The sequence below is a fragment of the Amblyomma mixtum genome, chromosome 3 (genome assembly GCF_055824585.1).
Source record: "Amblyomma mixtum isolate Tamu chromosome 3, ASM5582458v1, whole genome shotgun sequence".
Classification (NCBI taxonomy): Eukaryota; Metazoa; Arthropoda; class Arachnida; order Ixodida; family Ixodidae; genus Amblyomma; species Amblyomma mixtum.
Genome location: NC_143014.1, coordinates 244,053,559 through 244,069,821, shown reverse-complemented (window position 1 = coordinate 244,069,821; position 16,263 = coordinate 244,053,559). Strand labels below are relative to the sequence as shown.

The following is a 16,263-nucleotide window of genomic DNA, read 5'->3' as shown; positions in this document are numbered from 1 at the left end:
TTTACAATGGAGGTATGCGGCGTGGATGGAGTCAGGCAGAGTTGTGGTATTGAAGGTTAAGACAATGTGTTTTGTCTTGATTTCAACATTGTTTCTCCTGATGGTTATTCGTCTGACTGCTGTAACTCCTTGTTCAGATAGTTCTTCTTCCATTTCCGCATCGCTACTCTGTAGGAGTTCATATTCAGATATGACGCCCTTTGAGTGGTTCAGGGTGAGGTGCGGGGTTACCTGTACACTTGTTTCTCCAAGATTCTGTAACGACATCAGTTTGGTGCTCTGTTCTTTTGTGTTAATTTCTACAAGGAGATCTCCGGTTCGCTCCTTTTTTGCTTTGTAGTCTTTGCCTACACACCTTTTTAGGTGTTGGCGATCACAAATGCAGACAAGTTTGCTACAGGTTCATCTGTATTTGAGTGAACCATGAAAAACTTTGGAAACGTTTCTGGTTTCTGTGGCATCAATTTTTTCGCATCGGTGCGACCCCTTTTTGGGGGCCGATCGGATTTTTTTGCAAATTTTTCCATACGGCATGTACTGGCTAAGGGTTCCTCATACTTTGTCGCCTCTGATTCACCCTTATACGCAGAGGAAGGTCCCGGGACTCCCCGCCTGGTCCTCGGCCCATCGGCCGAGGATTGACCACTTCCTCAACCGCCACCGTTCAAGGTTTCTTCCCTCCACCTTTCAACCTATCGCCACGGTACGGATGACAGCTTCGGTATGGGGGCTAAGGGTCCGTGGTGGCGCCAAGCACCAACACCTCGTTACACAAGGTGCCCTTGCGGGAGAATCAAAATTAGATTTGGCAGGGAAATACCAGCAGTAGGAACTCAAGGGACGGAAAGCAAACATAACCTGACTGATGCACAACTGCAGGAAGTGTTGGGGCACATTGAAGACATAGTATCCAAGCGGCCGGATAGGGACTGGACAAAAGATGCCCTAGTGGGAGTTTTTCAAAGGGAGTTAGGGAAGGCCCAAAGCAAAAACGGAAGAAGAAAGGGAAGACACACACCAAAAAGCTGGTGGGACAGGGAAGTGAAGGCAGCCATAGTGCGACAACAAGAGGCATCTAGGGAACACAGATTTGCAAAGAAAAGGGGAGCCCCACCAGGCAAAGTCGATACAAAATGGAATGAATACCTTGAGAGCAAAAGAGAGGCAGCGGCATAAGTCCAAGCCAAAATAGGGAAGGCAGAAAATGATAAAGGTAAATAATAAAGACAGGAATGCTGCAAAGAGGTTTTGGGAGCACATAAGGCTACAAGAGAAGAGGACAGAGAGCATCCTAAACACTCTAACCACACAGGATGGAAAAAGGATAGAGGGAGAGGAAGCACAAGAATTTATCAGACAAACAATCGAAGCAACATTTGCAGAGCCTGTGGCAAGCGGACTAGAGGAGAACAGGGATACCAATGGGACAGGCGAGGAAGAGCTTAGGGAGAGGATAGCAGGGGACTGGGACAGAATAGAAGGCAAGGTTCCCATCGGAACAGCGACAGGACCAGACGGCGTACCTATGAGATTAATTACCATACTAGGCGAAAAAAGCAAATTGAAATTACGACAGATGATTGAAAAAGTAGTAGGGGGAGGAGACGTTCCAAAAGACTGGAAAGTGAGCAGGATGAGACTAATATACAAAGGCAAGGGAAGCAGGGACAACATCAAATCCTACCGACCAATTACAGTCACATCAGTTGCACACAGGCTAGCAATGCAGATGGTGAAAGTGAGAATGGAAGAATGGGCAGAGCGTGAAGAGATCTTGGGAGAGTTGCAGAATGGTTTCCGAAAGGACAGACCGTTGGAGGACAATCTATTTGTCATAACGCAGTGTATAGAGATAGCTAAGGCAAGTCGGAGGCCTCTATGAATGGCATTTTTAGACATTAAGGAGCATATGACAATGTGAATCAGGAAAAACTTTGGGACCAATTGAAGAGATATGGTGCCGATAGAAATCTGGTTGACTATCTATAACGTGTATATTCAGACAATGAGGTGGTAGTAACCTGGGAGGGAGAAACTACAAAACCAGCTAAAATTAAAAGAGGGCTAAGACAGGGCTGCCCACTATCACCCCTACTTTTCATGGTATACGTGAGTCAAATGGAAAAGAGGTTGGAAGAGAGTAGGGTAGGAGTTGGCAAGAGTTATATGCAGGAAGGTCAGAAGGTAAACCAAGTGCTGGCTGGACTAATGTATGCGGATGACATTGTACTACTAGCAGCCAAGCAAGATAGGCTGCAGGAACTAGTTAAGATCTGTGGTGAGGAGGGCAACAAGCTAGGACTCCAGTTCAATAGAGAGAAGTCAGGGATAATGGTAGATAATGATGAGAGGGAAGACCCACTAGAAATACAGGACACTATGATAGACCATATGAGAACTTATAGGTATCTAGGTGTATGGTTAAATGAAGGAAAAAAATATCTGGAAGAGCATGAGAGGCTTCTGAAGGATAAAGGAAAAAAGGAATTCAGATATTATGAAACATATGGCACTATGGAACTATAACAGGTATGAGGTGGTTAGAGGGGTATGGAAGGGAAGCATGGTACCGGGCCTCACATTTGGAAATGCAGTCCTATGCATGAAATCAAAAATAGAGTCATGTCTAGATGCCAGACAAAGAAGTGTAGGAAGGCTAGCTTTGGGAGCCCATGGGAACACTCCGAATGAGGGAGTCCAGGGAGATATGGGTTGGGCGTCGTTCGAGGTTCGGGAGGCAATCAGCAAACTGAAATACAATCAGAGACTAACCCAAATGGAGAGAACAAGGTTGGCAAGAAAGGTGTACAAGTATCTATACATAAAAAGTATTAACACAAAACGGACAAATAAAACCCGAAAGCCATGAACAAAGTATTTGCAGGTAAGGGATGGGATGCAGCAAAGTACTAGCGTGAAAACGGAGGTAAAGGAGAGAGAAAGAAAGATGGGGAAAGAAAGAATGCAGTAAAAATAGGCGCTAGGTATATAAAGAAAACGAAAACAAGACATGAAAAAAGAACGGTTATTCGATAATTCGCGGGGCAGTTCACTGCTTCTTGAGGCTAGGACAGGGACTCTGAGAACAAAAACTTATAGGTCCAAATTTGAAGAAGTGGATATTTTGTGCTCTGCTTGTAAAACGGAAGCGGAGACCATAGAGCACTTGGTTTTGAGGTGCACAGAACTCCGCCCAGCCCTCCCAGAGGGGACGTCAACAAGGGTAAAGCCATTATCATCCATCCATCCATCCTTTAGCCAAGACAATCTTGAGACGCTGCGCACATTTTTTCCATGTTTCTGCGACCTTCATGCAGCTGCGTCGAGTGCTTTCCCTTTTGATGAGTATTGTACTTTGTGCCGGTGTTGGTTGTTGTTGATAAGTTGAGATGCCCAGGGCAAAGAAGGCCATTGTCAGGCGTGAATTTATCGGCAACCGTAACACTCATCGTGAAAAAGCAAAAGGAAGTCTGCGACCTAATGAGACGCTGAACGCACCAGCTCCTCGGCATTGAAGCTTTCAAGATTTTCTGTGTGCTTCCAGGAAGAGGATGTGCTACAGAGCGGCAGCGAATATCCCTTAATGGACATGGATGGCATTTGTGCTGCAATTACACAAGAGTTTTGTGTGTAGACAGTGCGGTGGCAGTGTTGAGCTCATCAAAATTGTGACAAAGCGCATGTGTTTGTTAGGCTTCAGACCCTAAGGATGGCAGCACTGGACGCTGTTCTTCCATTTAATGATGGTAGCATCACACGGGCCAACGTTTTGAAGGCGTGTGCATTGAACCCAGGGCGCAACACCATCAAGTGGCTGAGGAAAGCTGACCACAAGCGTATGTACTTAGCAGACCGAGCAACAAGACAGCTCACAAAAGAGGCCCAGCAAGCAAAACGACAAGCGCAAAAGCGAAAAAATGACTGCGACAGGGACTACGAAGCAGGGGGCTATTAAATCAATGACTATGAATGTGTTTGTGTGAGTAAAAATTTCTTTTTCACATCTTTTTTCACTTTAGGCTCAATTATCTCAAAATATTATTTCTTGCAAAGGTACCGTTATTTCCAATGTCTTCCAAGATAGACAGCAGATTTTCTTTTGCAACCATCTACATAAGTGTTCGAAACTACTGAACTAGAATTAAGCAATTTCACTCAGCAGTTTTTCCGTTTTGATTTTTCAAATGAGCAAAGAAAGCCAAAATTTATGTACTACAGGTAGAAATTCCATTAAAAATCAAATTTTGAACACATTTCAATTATTCTAGTTCAGTAAACAGTGCATGAAATTTGGAACAAAATAATATATATATTACTAGGGTACTCCTATTAGTTCGTGAGAAACATGTACCGTCTTTGTCAAAAGTAACCAGGCTGCATGGTTTGCTTCAAGCTTGCATAGTGCAGCCCTTGTGACTTTCCTAAAGATCAAAAGTTATTAGAAGGTAAGAAGGCCCCCAGGCCTTACCTTTAACGACCATTTCAACTTCAGGAAAGCTGTAAGGGCTCCACTGTACAAGCTAGAAGCAAACCATGCAGCCTGGTTACTTTTGACAAAGACTGTACCTCAACATGGCCTAAAATGCATGGGAAGTATAGGGCTTACCCTGTGCCCTTAAAAAAAATCACGATCAGAACATTGAAATTGTTAGCTGCAAATGAAGGAGCACTATGGTTTGCAGAAATAGAGTAAAAATGAACTTATGGGTGAAGAAAGCCTTGGCAAAGAGTCAAGGTGTATATAACCTGTCTGCTTTCATGGTCAATAAAAATTAAAAATGCTTTACACATCCAGCAGCTCTATGAAGGGATTCCTAAGTGAAATCAGTGAAACAATTCGGTTCGGTGAATGAACATTTACATTAATTCATTTTTGCACGAACCCTAACGGAGTGCACCGGACTGTCTTGTAACCAAATGTGCTGTAATAATCTTTTTTCCAAGTTGCACCCCCCCTCCCCCTGCTTACAGACCCTTGGGAAAAGCGGGGTATCTCTGAATAAAGAATGTCTTCAATTCCATCACCAAAAATGTGAAGTTTCAGAAAAGTAAAATGACAGAGTATGCCTTCGCAGGCCCACAATAAAGACAATCAACTTCTGCTTCTCTAAGCTTCTGTCAGCATGCTTCGACTTACGTCGTTTGAGTTGCATGTGAACACGTTTACTAGCTGGCTTCTTAGCAGAATGCCTGCGTAAGTGAGCGCTTCTGTGGCCCTGGAATGGGAATGAGTCTATGGCGTCTGATAGCTGTGATGGATACATACACCAAAAAAAGGCTACGCAGCACACGGCCTTTTCGCGAGTATCCACTATTACATTCGCGTTGTCCCAGTACATGCCCACGTGCGCGATCTAAACTGATTCACCTCCATCACCTCCGCTTTGTCAACTTTCTCTGAAGGGTTGCCGTTTTGGCTTGAGCATTACCACAGGCAAACTCAAGGTATTAATTAAGACAGGCAACCAACACGATCACGGAAAAATATTGTCAAACTCATCAGCCTGGCTATGCCCACTCCAGGGCAAAGGCCTCCCCCATGTCTCCCCAATAACCTTGTCCTCTGCTAGCTGCGACCACCGTATCCCTGGAAACTTCTTAATCTCATCTGCCTACCTTTCTCCCACCGCCTGCTTTACTTGCCTGCACAAGCCCATTTCTTCTTGATTTCGACTAGGATGCCATTAAACCACGTTTACTCTGAACGCTCTATCCCAGCACAAGGCCGAATCACACTGAAAGCGTATATACCGTTGTGGCAACGTGTTGCACACATTCACATCCCAAGCTACTCTGCTGCCCCTTCTCACCACAGAAAGCAGCATAGTCTCAACAGAGAACACAACATGCCATTGCCTCGACGTGTTCATTCCTAATTGCCACCAAGAAGTTAGCGGCAGCAAACGCGAACACATAAAAAGCACAACGCCCGGAGTCCCCCATTACAAAAATTGCTTTTGCGATTTAGAATGTAATATGTTTCTTTTAGATCTGTACAGAATTTTGTCCAGAATTTCAAGAACTAATTTTCCACTTGGCTAACGTTCTTTGAAAGAAACACCGTAACAACTCTCTCTTGAAACTAGTTAAAGGATTCTTAGAGGAATCCATTTAAATGCATTCATTTCATTGAATGTGACACTTTTGAACCTGTAATTATTTGAGTAAAGAGTTCAAATAACTAATTGGCTACCACATGCCTATAGAAGCTCAGCTAGTGGCTATCAAGAGACACACTGTAATGACTCTAGAAAGTTCTTTGGGAATTATTTAGGAATCCATTTTCACTCTTTTTGTTGCAGGGTGTTTCTTTTGAATCTGCAAAGAATTGCGTAAGGCATTTGCTCACTGCATTGCTCTGGAATGGTATTACACATTGATCTCTATTTCCTGGTGGGAAGGAAAAGAGCCCGTACGTGCACAATGTAACTACTGCTATTTCTGTAAGCATGCAAGAAACCGTACAGAGCAATAGCACACCACATGCAATCATCTAATTTTATTTCCATCAGCAACTTTTACAGCTTTTTTTTTAAAGAATTCTGTAAGGCATTTGGTCACTGCACTTTTACAGCAGCATATGGAATTGAATGTTTGCAGCTCTTGGCGAGCCTAAGTCGGTTTATTGGCGTTTAACGTCCTGAAGCAACTCAGGCTATGAGGGACGCCGTAGTGAAGGGCTACGGAAATTTCGACCACCTGCGGTTCTTTAACGTGCACTGACATTGCACAGCACACGGGCTTCTAGAGTTTCGCCTTCATAAAAATTCGGCCGCCGCAGCCGGGATCGAACCCGCGTCTTTCGGGTCAGCAGCCAAGCGCCGTAACCACTGAGCCACCGCGGCTTGGCGAGCCTAAGTAATTTGCAGAAATTATCATGAAAGTTGAGAGGAGGCATGGCACATGAGCAGTACCAGCACATTTTATTTTGAGACAATCAAGTAATTTTAGATCAAAATTATTTTCCATGTCACATGTGCAACAAAGATCACATCTGAAAGAGAGCATGTTTTCATGAAAAAACAGCAGAGTACCGACTCAAAACAAATACTGCCTGGGCTTCCACCTTGAATACCTATTAGTATGAGCCTGCCTTAATTTTTATTCATTTATGACCTACATAAGGTAAAAAGTGCTAATCGGAACCACGGCAAAAGGCTAGCTCCATGTTTATTTTGTGAGAATTCAAAGTAAGAAAGCACTGTGTACCCTTATGTAGCATTCTGAAAGGATATCATTTATAGCTGTTCAAGGATTGTGAGAATAAAGAAGTGAACATGATGAAGAACCAAAACTGTTTTGAAGAGCATATGCTAGCTCTGCTGTTCAGTATTAAAATGGTTTGGTTTGGTTTATGGGGTTTAACGTCCCAAAGCTACTAAGGTTATGAGAGACGCCGGAATGAAGGGCTCCGGAAATTTCGACCACCTGGGGTTCTTTAACGTGCACTGACATCGCACAGTACACGGGCCTCTAGAATTTTGCCTCCATAGAAATTCGACCGCCGCGGCCGGGATCGAAGCCACGTCTTTCTGGTCAGCAGCCGAGCACCATAACCACTGAGCCACCACAGCGGCTTAGTATTAAAATGCCGCTTATTCAAAGAGTACAGACGCTTAATTTTGGAGGCATGTTTTCTTCTCTACAGCGATGTGGAAGACACTACTATGTATGAATCAGTGGGTGGTATTCACCTATGCCCGATAAATAATTTATAGTTGAACTTTTCTCTCATGCTGTTTTGGTTTCAACAGCCAAACAACAGATATAATGTTAAAGAGTGCTTATAGGTCATGTGAAAAAAGAGCAAGTCGCTGCTTATACACTTGTTGCCATACAGGCTGTACAAGCTGGCTGGCTTCAGCATTGTAGCGAATTAAAATGACAAAGCAGCGATTATATCACAGTTTCTTTATGTCTCACGTGACCTATAAGCACACACTGATGTCACAGTCATCGCTCGGCTGTTGAAACCGAAACAGGGTGAGAAGGAAATTCGACTGTAAATTCTTTAGTGATCATACCACATGATTGTCCATGTATAATAATGTCTTACGCATCATCACAAAGCAGGGAACAGGTACTCAAAAGTTAGTTGTGTTTACTCCTTTAAGCAGGAATAAATTGTCAATTCAAGCAAGACATAAAGTACAAGAATGAGCGAAAGAAAATGTACAATAATCATTTCTACTCTACATGTCAAAAAATCACTTCATGACAATGCAAATTTCAAGGAGTACTTAATGTCTGATACTGAGCAATAATGAGCCAGTTAACCATCATGCATATTACTGAATACGAAAAGGGAGTGCCTTGGTTCGCATTTGAATTCAGCCTGGATTGCACTACCCACTATTAACCACAAAAAAGCTGTACATCAAATTCCTGACTGTGCACAACAAAAGGGCTGGTTTCTTTTCTGACATACCCATCACTAGTCTCTTCCTGCATTGCTTTACATGTATAACTTCGTCTAACCATAGGGAACAGAGGGCGGCCAGAATAGGACGCTTTACATTCGGCTGTTCGAGAGTCCTTGTTAGGTGACGACATAAGCTGTTTATATCATCTCTTAGAGCCCCCTTTCTTCACTCAACTGCTGCTGCCGACAGGCAACTAATATTATACCTATCCACATGCTTTCCTGAGCTGTATTGCCTCCATTGACAATGGGCAGCTTGCTTCCAACAACCTAAGAGATCATCATACGCCGGCTGCCAAATTCACTGCTCAAGGAAGGTATGATATGCTATGGTAATCAAGTGAACAAACAGAAAAATTAGAAGAAAAGCAATATCCACTTTAGAGGAGAAACAAATATTTCGAAACCCAGTCTGTTTCAAGTGCGTTTCATTACTTTGTAGTAAATAAGGGCAATAAATGTGCTGCGATATTAAAAACCAACTCAAAGCACACATTTAAAATACGCATATGCTTAATACGAGTTCTGCCTTTCTAACCATGCTGATGTGGGCCTACTTAGTTCGTAATTCATATCCTTTAATATAGCGCATAATTCAGAAAACAAATATTGATCAAAAGGAGGCAGTTGTTAGTTCATATCTGCACTTCCAGCTATTCTTTGGTTGTGATCTTCATTGCACATATCCAGCAGTACAATAACTCAATTGCATAAAACTGTAATTTCTTACATAAATTGGGCTAATGACTGGCAGTAAGCCAATGATGTGACCTGGCCGGTAGATTATTAGGTGCATCATTCCTGTCTGTGCAGAGATGAGGAGGTATCAGCTAGGCACCACCCAGGCTTGCCAGTCTGAAGTACCCAGATGGCTGCATAAAGGCCAAAGAAAAAGAAAGGTCAGTGAGACCTAGCACAGAACTGCTTTCACAATAATGCAAACAGAAGCAGCAATCAGATCAGTATCTACAAGCAGTAGCACTCTGGTAATCTAGCTTTGGAAAGATTGCTAAGAACACAACACAGAAAACATGATTTTAAAATAAATGCAATGTACCCTTACAAAAGAACTGTAAACACCATCCAGCTCTGACTACTACCCCTGCCATATTGGAATATTTCATGACAATGAATAATAACTATTACATTTGCCTGTGACACTATTATTCTAATGCATAACAATAGTTACTGCCGCTATAATGCAGTGACATTCACAACCGCTTGTTTTTAAAGAACAAATTTAACATTCCGCCGCGGTGGCTCAGCAGTTACGGCGCTTGGCTGCTGACCCGAAAGACATGGGTTCGATCCCGGCTGCGGCGGCTGAATTTCTTGAAGGCGAAATTCTAGAGGCCCGTGTGCTGTGCGATGTCAGTGCACATTAAAGAACCCTAGGTGGTCGAAATTTCCGGAGCCCTTCACTACGGCGTCTCTCATAGCCTCAGTTGCTTTGGGACGTTAAACCCCAATAATCCAAACAAACCAAACCGAATTTAACTTTTTTCTGTGTTTTACAAGTGTCTGGTTAATTAGAGCAAGAAAATTAAATGCAGTGAAAACTGTGTGCACAGCTGTCACTCAACCTGAGTAGCTGACAGGCAGCACAGAGCGTCTACATCTGGGTTTCTCGGACCGGTGCTTCAAACACAGTAATTGCACTCACTAAGCATCTGACAAGATGGTGATGCCAACTACCCCCTTTGTTAAGCAGGAGAGTGCTTCATCGATTCTGATCCCGCTGCATTTAGAAAACTTTTCACCTTCCTGCTCCACTGACGCTGGGTTCACACTGCTGAAACAGTTGTAGAAAGATAGCATGTGTACTAGCAATGCCACAACTATTTCAAACTGCCAGGCCGTATAATCCTTTGTATCCATTTAAATGACTTCATTCAGTTACAGACACATTAAAAACACACAATCTCTCGCACTCTGGTAGCGAGGTCAATAAAGCTATGTTCCGTTTGCAACAGAAGAGCAATGAGATTATAGCCAGGCAAATGAATCGGTGCCAAAACCACAGACACAACAAAACAATACGTAAAACAGTAAGCTTTTTACAGCAGGACACTACAATTCAAGTGGAAGCTCCAACTACACATCTCTGCGAAACCCAAGTCTCAGTAGTTCTCTCATTGAACAACTCTGGCGAAACTGCATGTGTCACCATTGCACGCATAAAGTCTTTCAAAATAAAAATATTTAAAAGCAGAGTTGCAAATGTTTCGCACAGTTTGCGATGGTACAGCCCAAAGTGCGCAATTACAAAAATGAAAGCATTCCCAGAGCAGTGCACCGACATGCTGGAAAGGGTAAAAGTGCGTTACTATTTTTTTTTCTTTGTAGAGGTTCATTACTGCACCAGTTCGAAGTATGCTTGAAATGTCAAAAAAGAAAACACAGAACCAAAGCCAGTGCCCACAAAATGCTTAATACTCTCTATGAGCGAACAAGGCAACTCGAAGAGCTGTAGCTACATCGTCAATCCACTTCCAGGCACTGAACGGCTATGAGTACTCTGCGCATTTGTAACGTGGGATCGGCAGACCATGTTTTGTTGAGCTTGGAATTATACCCTGCACGCGCGCGCGCGCACGCACGCACGCACGCACGCACGCACGCACACACACACACACACACACACACACACGCACGCACGCACGCACGCACGCACACGCGCACACACACACACACACACAAGCCCGAAAAACTAAATGCTGGGAACCACCGCCACTGAGAAGAATACGTCGTTCCAATAAACAGTTCTTTCCGCGCGTTGGTCCCATTCGTCGCAATAATGAGCGCAACGATATCACGAGATTAAAGACATGCAACTCTATATCAGAACTTCTTCACTGGAGAGAGGAAGTTATGGGCGCTAAGCGACGGTTCCCGTGGTTGCATGAAAGGCTAGCGGTCACGTGAAAACAGCGCACTTGCGGAAGCCGTTGCGCCGAACTCGAACTTCCACTGCACTCCGAAGAAGTTGTCAGACAACACTCAGCAGCATTTACAGCACTTCACGCACCCCACCACAATGCTCTGGAAGATAATTTCAAGGACTCTACTCACATTCTTCCTTCTATGTTGGTGCCAGCTTTGACAGGGCGCGGTGCAAGGCGCAATACGAGGTCCGGTGCTCACAAATTCTGTAGCACATTTGAAGAACCACAGCACGAAAAGGCCACACAAAGTGCAATACAAAAAACCACGCCAGCTGGCGACTGGGATTGGACTGGATTGGCTTCGGTAACTTTTTTTTTTTTGGCATGTTGCCTCGGCTTCTGGCGGGAGTTTCGATTTCTATGGGAGCTGTTCACTCAAAGTTCATTCATTCATTCTGGGGTGCGAAAATTCCTTTTGCATGGCAGAACACACAATTAGGAGCAGTGCTGGCACTTCGTGCAAACATGGTCATAGTACGCATATCTCTCCTTCGAGAAGACAACGTCTGGTTCAGCGTCCTTGAGTCGGGGATCGAGTATCATAAAGCGCGGTAGGCGTCCGTAGGTAGCGCGCACACATCTGTTCGGACTAGAAAAGCGAGCGTTGCTCCTAACGACTAAATACTCAAGGTGGGACCATGCCAACATGGTACAGGAATTTTCGCCGCACAGTAAAGTTGACTCGTAGGCATTCAACTGGGAAGCGCTTAAAACATTGATATTGAATCGAGCAAACAATATTTATTAATTTATGTATACCGTATTGTGCGTTTTTATCGTAAAGACTTTCAAAACGTTTCTTACCTCAATCGCTGGCTCATATGCAGTGAAACTGCACACAGAGCTTGCGTATTATGGTAACTTTTGTATCGTAGCAAGTTTTGCAACGGCACTTACTTATTTGGGCCGTGCGTGATGCAAAAGCGTAATCGCCTGCGTCGAGATCAGCGTACCGAAACCCAAAACACTGATGGTGTCTTCGGCTGACATGCACTGTCTCCGTGCCGGTGCGCAGGACGTGACGTCAAATACTACACGAGTGGCACGTCTCCTTGCACATCAGCCGAACGCGCGAAACACTCGCAGAGTGCCGTTGCTTTTTCTACCGCCTGTTAACCGAAGCCTCCGAGACTCTCGATGATCTCAGAGGCTATTCCTACGAGCGGCCGACGCCAACGAGCGCAGTCAAGTTTGTACAATTAGCAACAGCCTCTTCAGAACAGTGCAGTACTGCGCTTGTAACAGGCGTTGATAGAATCAGCGGGAGAAGCGGGACCCACGAGCCTGCTCGTGAGATACTGCGATTAATTATGGGGGCGCAGGTTTGTAAGACGCCACACCAAGGCGCTATGCTTGCCGGTTGCGATGCATACGCCTTTAGAGCTTCAGCTAGAGTAACTTCCGAAAATATCAGCAAGTGAGTCTCAATCCACTAAGCGCCCCACATTGTCGCTTTATTGATATCCTTTAACCTGCGCATACGTTGGCAAAAAGTACGATGTTATAAAGTGCACGCATGCCGGATGAACAGCATATGCCGTTCGCTGCAAGAGGTAAGGCAGAACTTGCAGGACTAAAAATATTGACAAACCTTTATAATTTCCTCATAACGGAAGGCACATGGCTCGCCGGCCGGTGGCTGCGTGATTGCAGCGCGAATAAATGCATTGCAGCTGCTATGATTTTAACATTTCTTTAAAATGGGCCCACTTGTAACGTTTCGTCCGTTTTTCCTCTTCGTCGATGCGGCGTCAACCAACGAGCGTGAACAGCGTCGTCTGCTAGCGCGCGCTGCACGACGGGATTGCGCCACGCTCCACCGTCGGTCTCCACGGTGGCGCGCACGCGTGTCGTGCTCGTCCCACCCGAATGTACGGCACTGCACGAGTGGCATCCAGCCGAACGTGAGGCACCGCACGAGTGCGTAGAAAACTCCACGAGTGCCGTCAGCCGAAGACACCATGAGTTTTTGCTGAAGGGCGGCAGTAGCGCCATCTGTCTTCCACAACGAAATTAAACAAGAAAAACACAGCTAAGGACTTCGCGACGTCGTCCTCCGACGCTTTAGGAGAGCCACGAAAGCCATAGAGCATAGAGTTTCTTACTATTAGTAAGAAACTCTATGCCATAGAGTTTATGGCGAAAGCAGACGATATAAGCTGAATTGGATAAAGTCATTGGACGAAAAAAAAACGTCAAACAAAATTCTTTTAACGGCACATCCTCGTTAAAATAGTTGTTTCTGGCATTTTTGCCGCTCAGTTGGCCGAAAATGTTCGAAGCGCTTCAGTTGAAGCAGACTTGATTGTAAAACATTTTATTCGCCGGGAAGAGCTTGGCAAGAGGTCGCGTTAAGTGGTCGAGAGTACATAGCCCTCGACGACTTTGTCAGCCCACTCCACCGCCAAAACTTGCGTTCTGGGGTCAGAGCTAGCCAGCACGGTCTCCCACCGCTCGAGAGAAGGAGCTGTATAACTAGATCACCCGGAGGTGGCTCTATTTTGCAGTCCCACAGGATGTGATCGTAGGTAGCACGTTGGCCACAGTGTTTGCAGTTTGGGTTGTAAAGATCTGGATAAATGTGCGCGAGGAGTGATCGGGTGCGTATCGATCTCGTCTGTAGACGACGCCACGTAACCTCTTGTTCTTTAGTAAGTCTTTTGTCTGGAGGGGGGAAAATTCTCCTCTCTAATTTAAAATGATTGGTGAGATCATGATATGTGATCATTGAGTCCTTCGTGAAATTCAGGGAGCCATACTCATCCACTGCCCGGTCGACGAAACCTCGGGCTTTATTGTGGGCTGCCTCGTTCCCCGGATTCCCCGAATGGGCTGGGACCCATATCAATTCGGAATAATTTGGTGAGAATTTGGTTGCGTTAAAGATTCTAAGGGAGGTGTTTGTAATTCGCCCTTTAGCGAAATTATTGATACCCATTTTGGAATCGCTGAGGATGATGCTCCCTTGGGTATGTGCTAGGGCGAGGGCTATAGCCGCCTCTTCTGCCGTTTCAGAGGATTTCGTTTTGATTGTCGCCGAGACGATGTGGTCACCATTCTCGTTCACAACCACAATTGCAAAGGCATTGGTATTTTTGTATTCTGCCGCATCTACATAAAGTGTTGCAGCGCACTGTCTGTATTTTTTATGTAAGGCTTTGGCTTGTGCTTGTCTTCTGCCCTCATGGTGTAAGGGTGCATGTTTTTGGGGAGTGGTTTGATTAGTAGGGCCGTCCTATAGTCGCGGGGTAAGTCTACTTTAGCATCGTTATTCGTAGGTTGAAAGTTAATTCCGAGCCTGGTAAGAATACTCCTGCCAGTTCTGGAATTGGCTAATCGCGCTGTTTGAGCCATTAAATGGGCTTCTTTCAGTTCATTGTAGGTGTTATGTATTCCTAACCTCATAAGCCTTTCGGTTGAGGCATTTAGCGGGAGTCCTAACGCAGCCTTATAGGCCTGCCGTATCATGCTATCCAATTTGTCCTTTTCTGCTTTCGAAAATTTGAGATAAAGGGTGGCATAGAGTATCCTGCTTAGCGCAAAGGCCTGCACTAGGCGGCATAAATCTCTTTCCCTCACCCCTTGTCTGCGGTTAGCTATGCGGCGGATTAATCGCGCCGTCGCTTCTACCGTGCGTTTTAGCTTAGTGAGTGTGTCAGTATTCTTTCCATTTGTTTGTAAATACAACCCCAGTATTCTCATGGTCTCTACCTCTTTGACAGATCGTCCATTAACATAGACGTTTATTTGCGGGGGGGATGTCGTGGTACGCCTACCTCTTTGTTTACGACGGATCACGAAGAGTTCAGATTTTTGCTCAGAACAAGTGAGGCCGGATTCCCATGCGCATGCCTCAATGATGTCCAGTGCTGCTTGGAGTGTGTCTTCTATGTAGCCTTCGCATCCTTTGGTTACCCAAAGTGTGATGTCATCTGCATAGAACGTGTGATGTAGGTCTGGTATTTGTGCCAGTTTGGGGGGAATTTTGATGAGGGAGAGGTTAAAAAGGAAAGGGGACAGGACGGAGCCCTGTGGCGTTCCTTTACTTCCTAGTGTGATTGGGGCAGACTCTATTGTTCCGACCGTTATCACTGCTGTTCTGTTAGTGAGGAAGGATCGGATGTAGTTGTACGTCCTTTCTCCGGGGTTGATTTCTGACAAGTTTGTCAAAATGGCTTTGTGGGTGACGTTGTCGAAAGCTTTAACAAGGTCTAAACCCAATATTGCTTTCGTTCCTGTTCCCTCGTCAGCTTCAATTATGTCCTTGTTAAGCTGCAAGAGTATGTCCTGGGTAGATAGTTGGGCCCTGAATCCTAACATTGTTTCAGGTAGCATGTCCTCCGCATAGTTTTGGAGCCTACTGAGGATGACATGCTCCATGAGTTTGCCTAGGCATGATGTTAATGAAATTGGGTGTAGATTCTCAGTGCTGAGTTTCTTACCCGCTTCAGGAATAAAAGTGATTTTCGCGTGTTTCCACTCTGGTGGTATGTTGCCTGCATGCCAGTATTTGTTCATAAGGTCTGTAACCGCCGCGATCGACGTTGCGTCTAAGTTCCTGAGAGTCTTATTTGTTACTTTGTCTGGTCCTGCCGCAGATGTTGTCCGCAGTTTTCCAATTGCGTACCAGACCTCTGCGTCTGTGATGTCTGCGTCTAGCAGACGAAAAGGCCGGAACGGCGTATTCAAAGGGCCCGCGGTCCTTGAAATGCTCCCCTTGGCGCCATGTGACGCTTTCCACTGCAGAAGACAGATGGCGCTACTGCCGCCCTTCAAAGATTAGACGTAAATCAGAGGGCTGTTGGAAGATTAGCACTAGGTGCCCACGCCAAAACCACAAACGAGGCAGTACAAGGGGATATGGGCTGGGCATCGTTCGAAGCACGGGAAGCTAAG

At 45.0% G+C, this 16,263-nt stretch overlaps 1 long non-coding RNA gene across 2 annotated transcripts in view; it reads right to left on the bottom strand.

The window, feature by feature from the left end:
• The window catches only part of LOC149354209 (uncharacterized), an 84,726-nt gene extending 73,080 nt beyond the window's left edge, over window positions 1-11,646 (bottom strand). For both annotated transcript variants that reach the window (XR_016291233.1, XR_016291232.1), the window contains exons 1-2: window positions 11,495-11,646; window positions 9,153-9,294 (exon numbers count right to left, since the gene is read on the bottom strand). This is a non-coding gene — a long non-coding RNA (uncharacterized LOC149354209). The remainder of the gene's footprint in view (window positions 1-9,152; window positions 9,295-11,494) is intronic.
• Window positions 11,647-16,263: the final 4,617 nt, after the last annotated feature.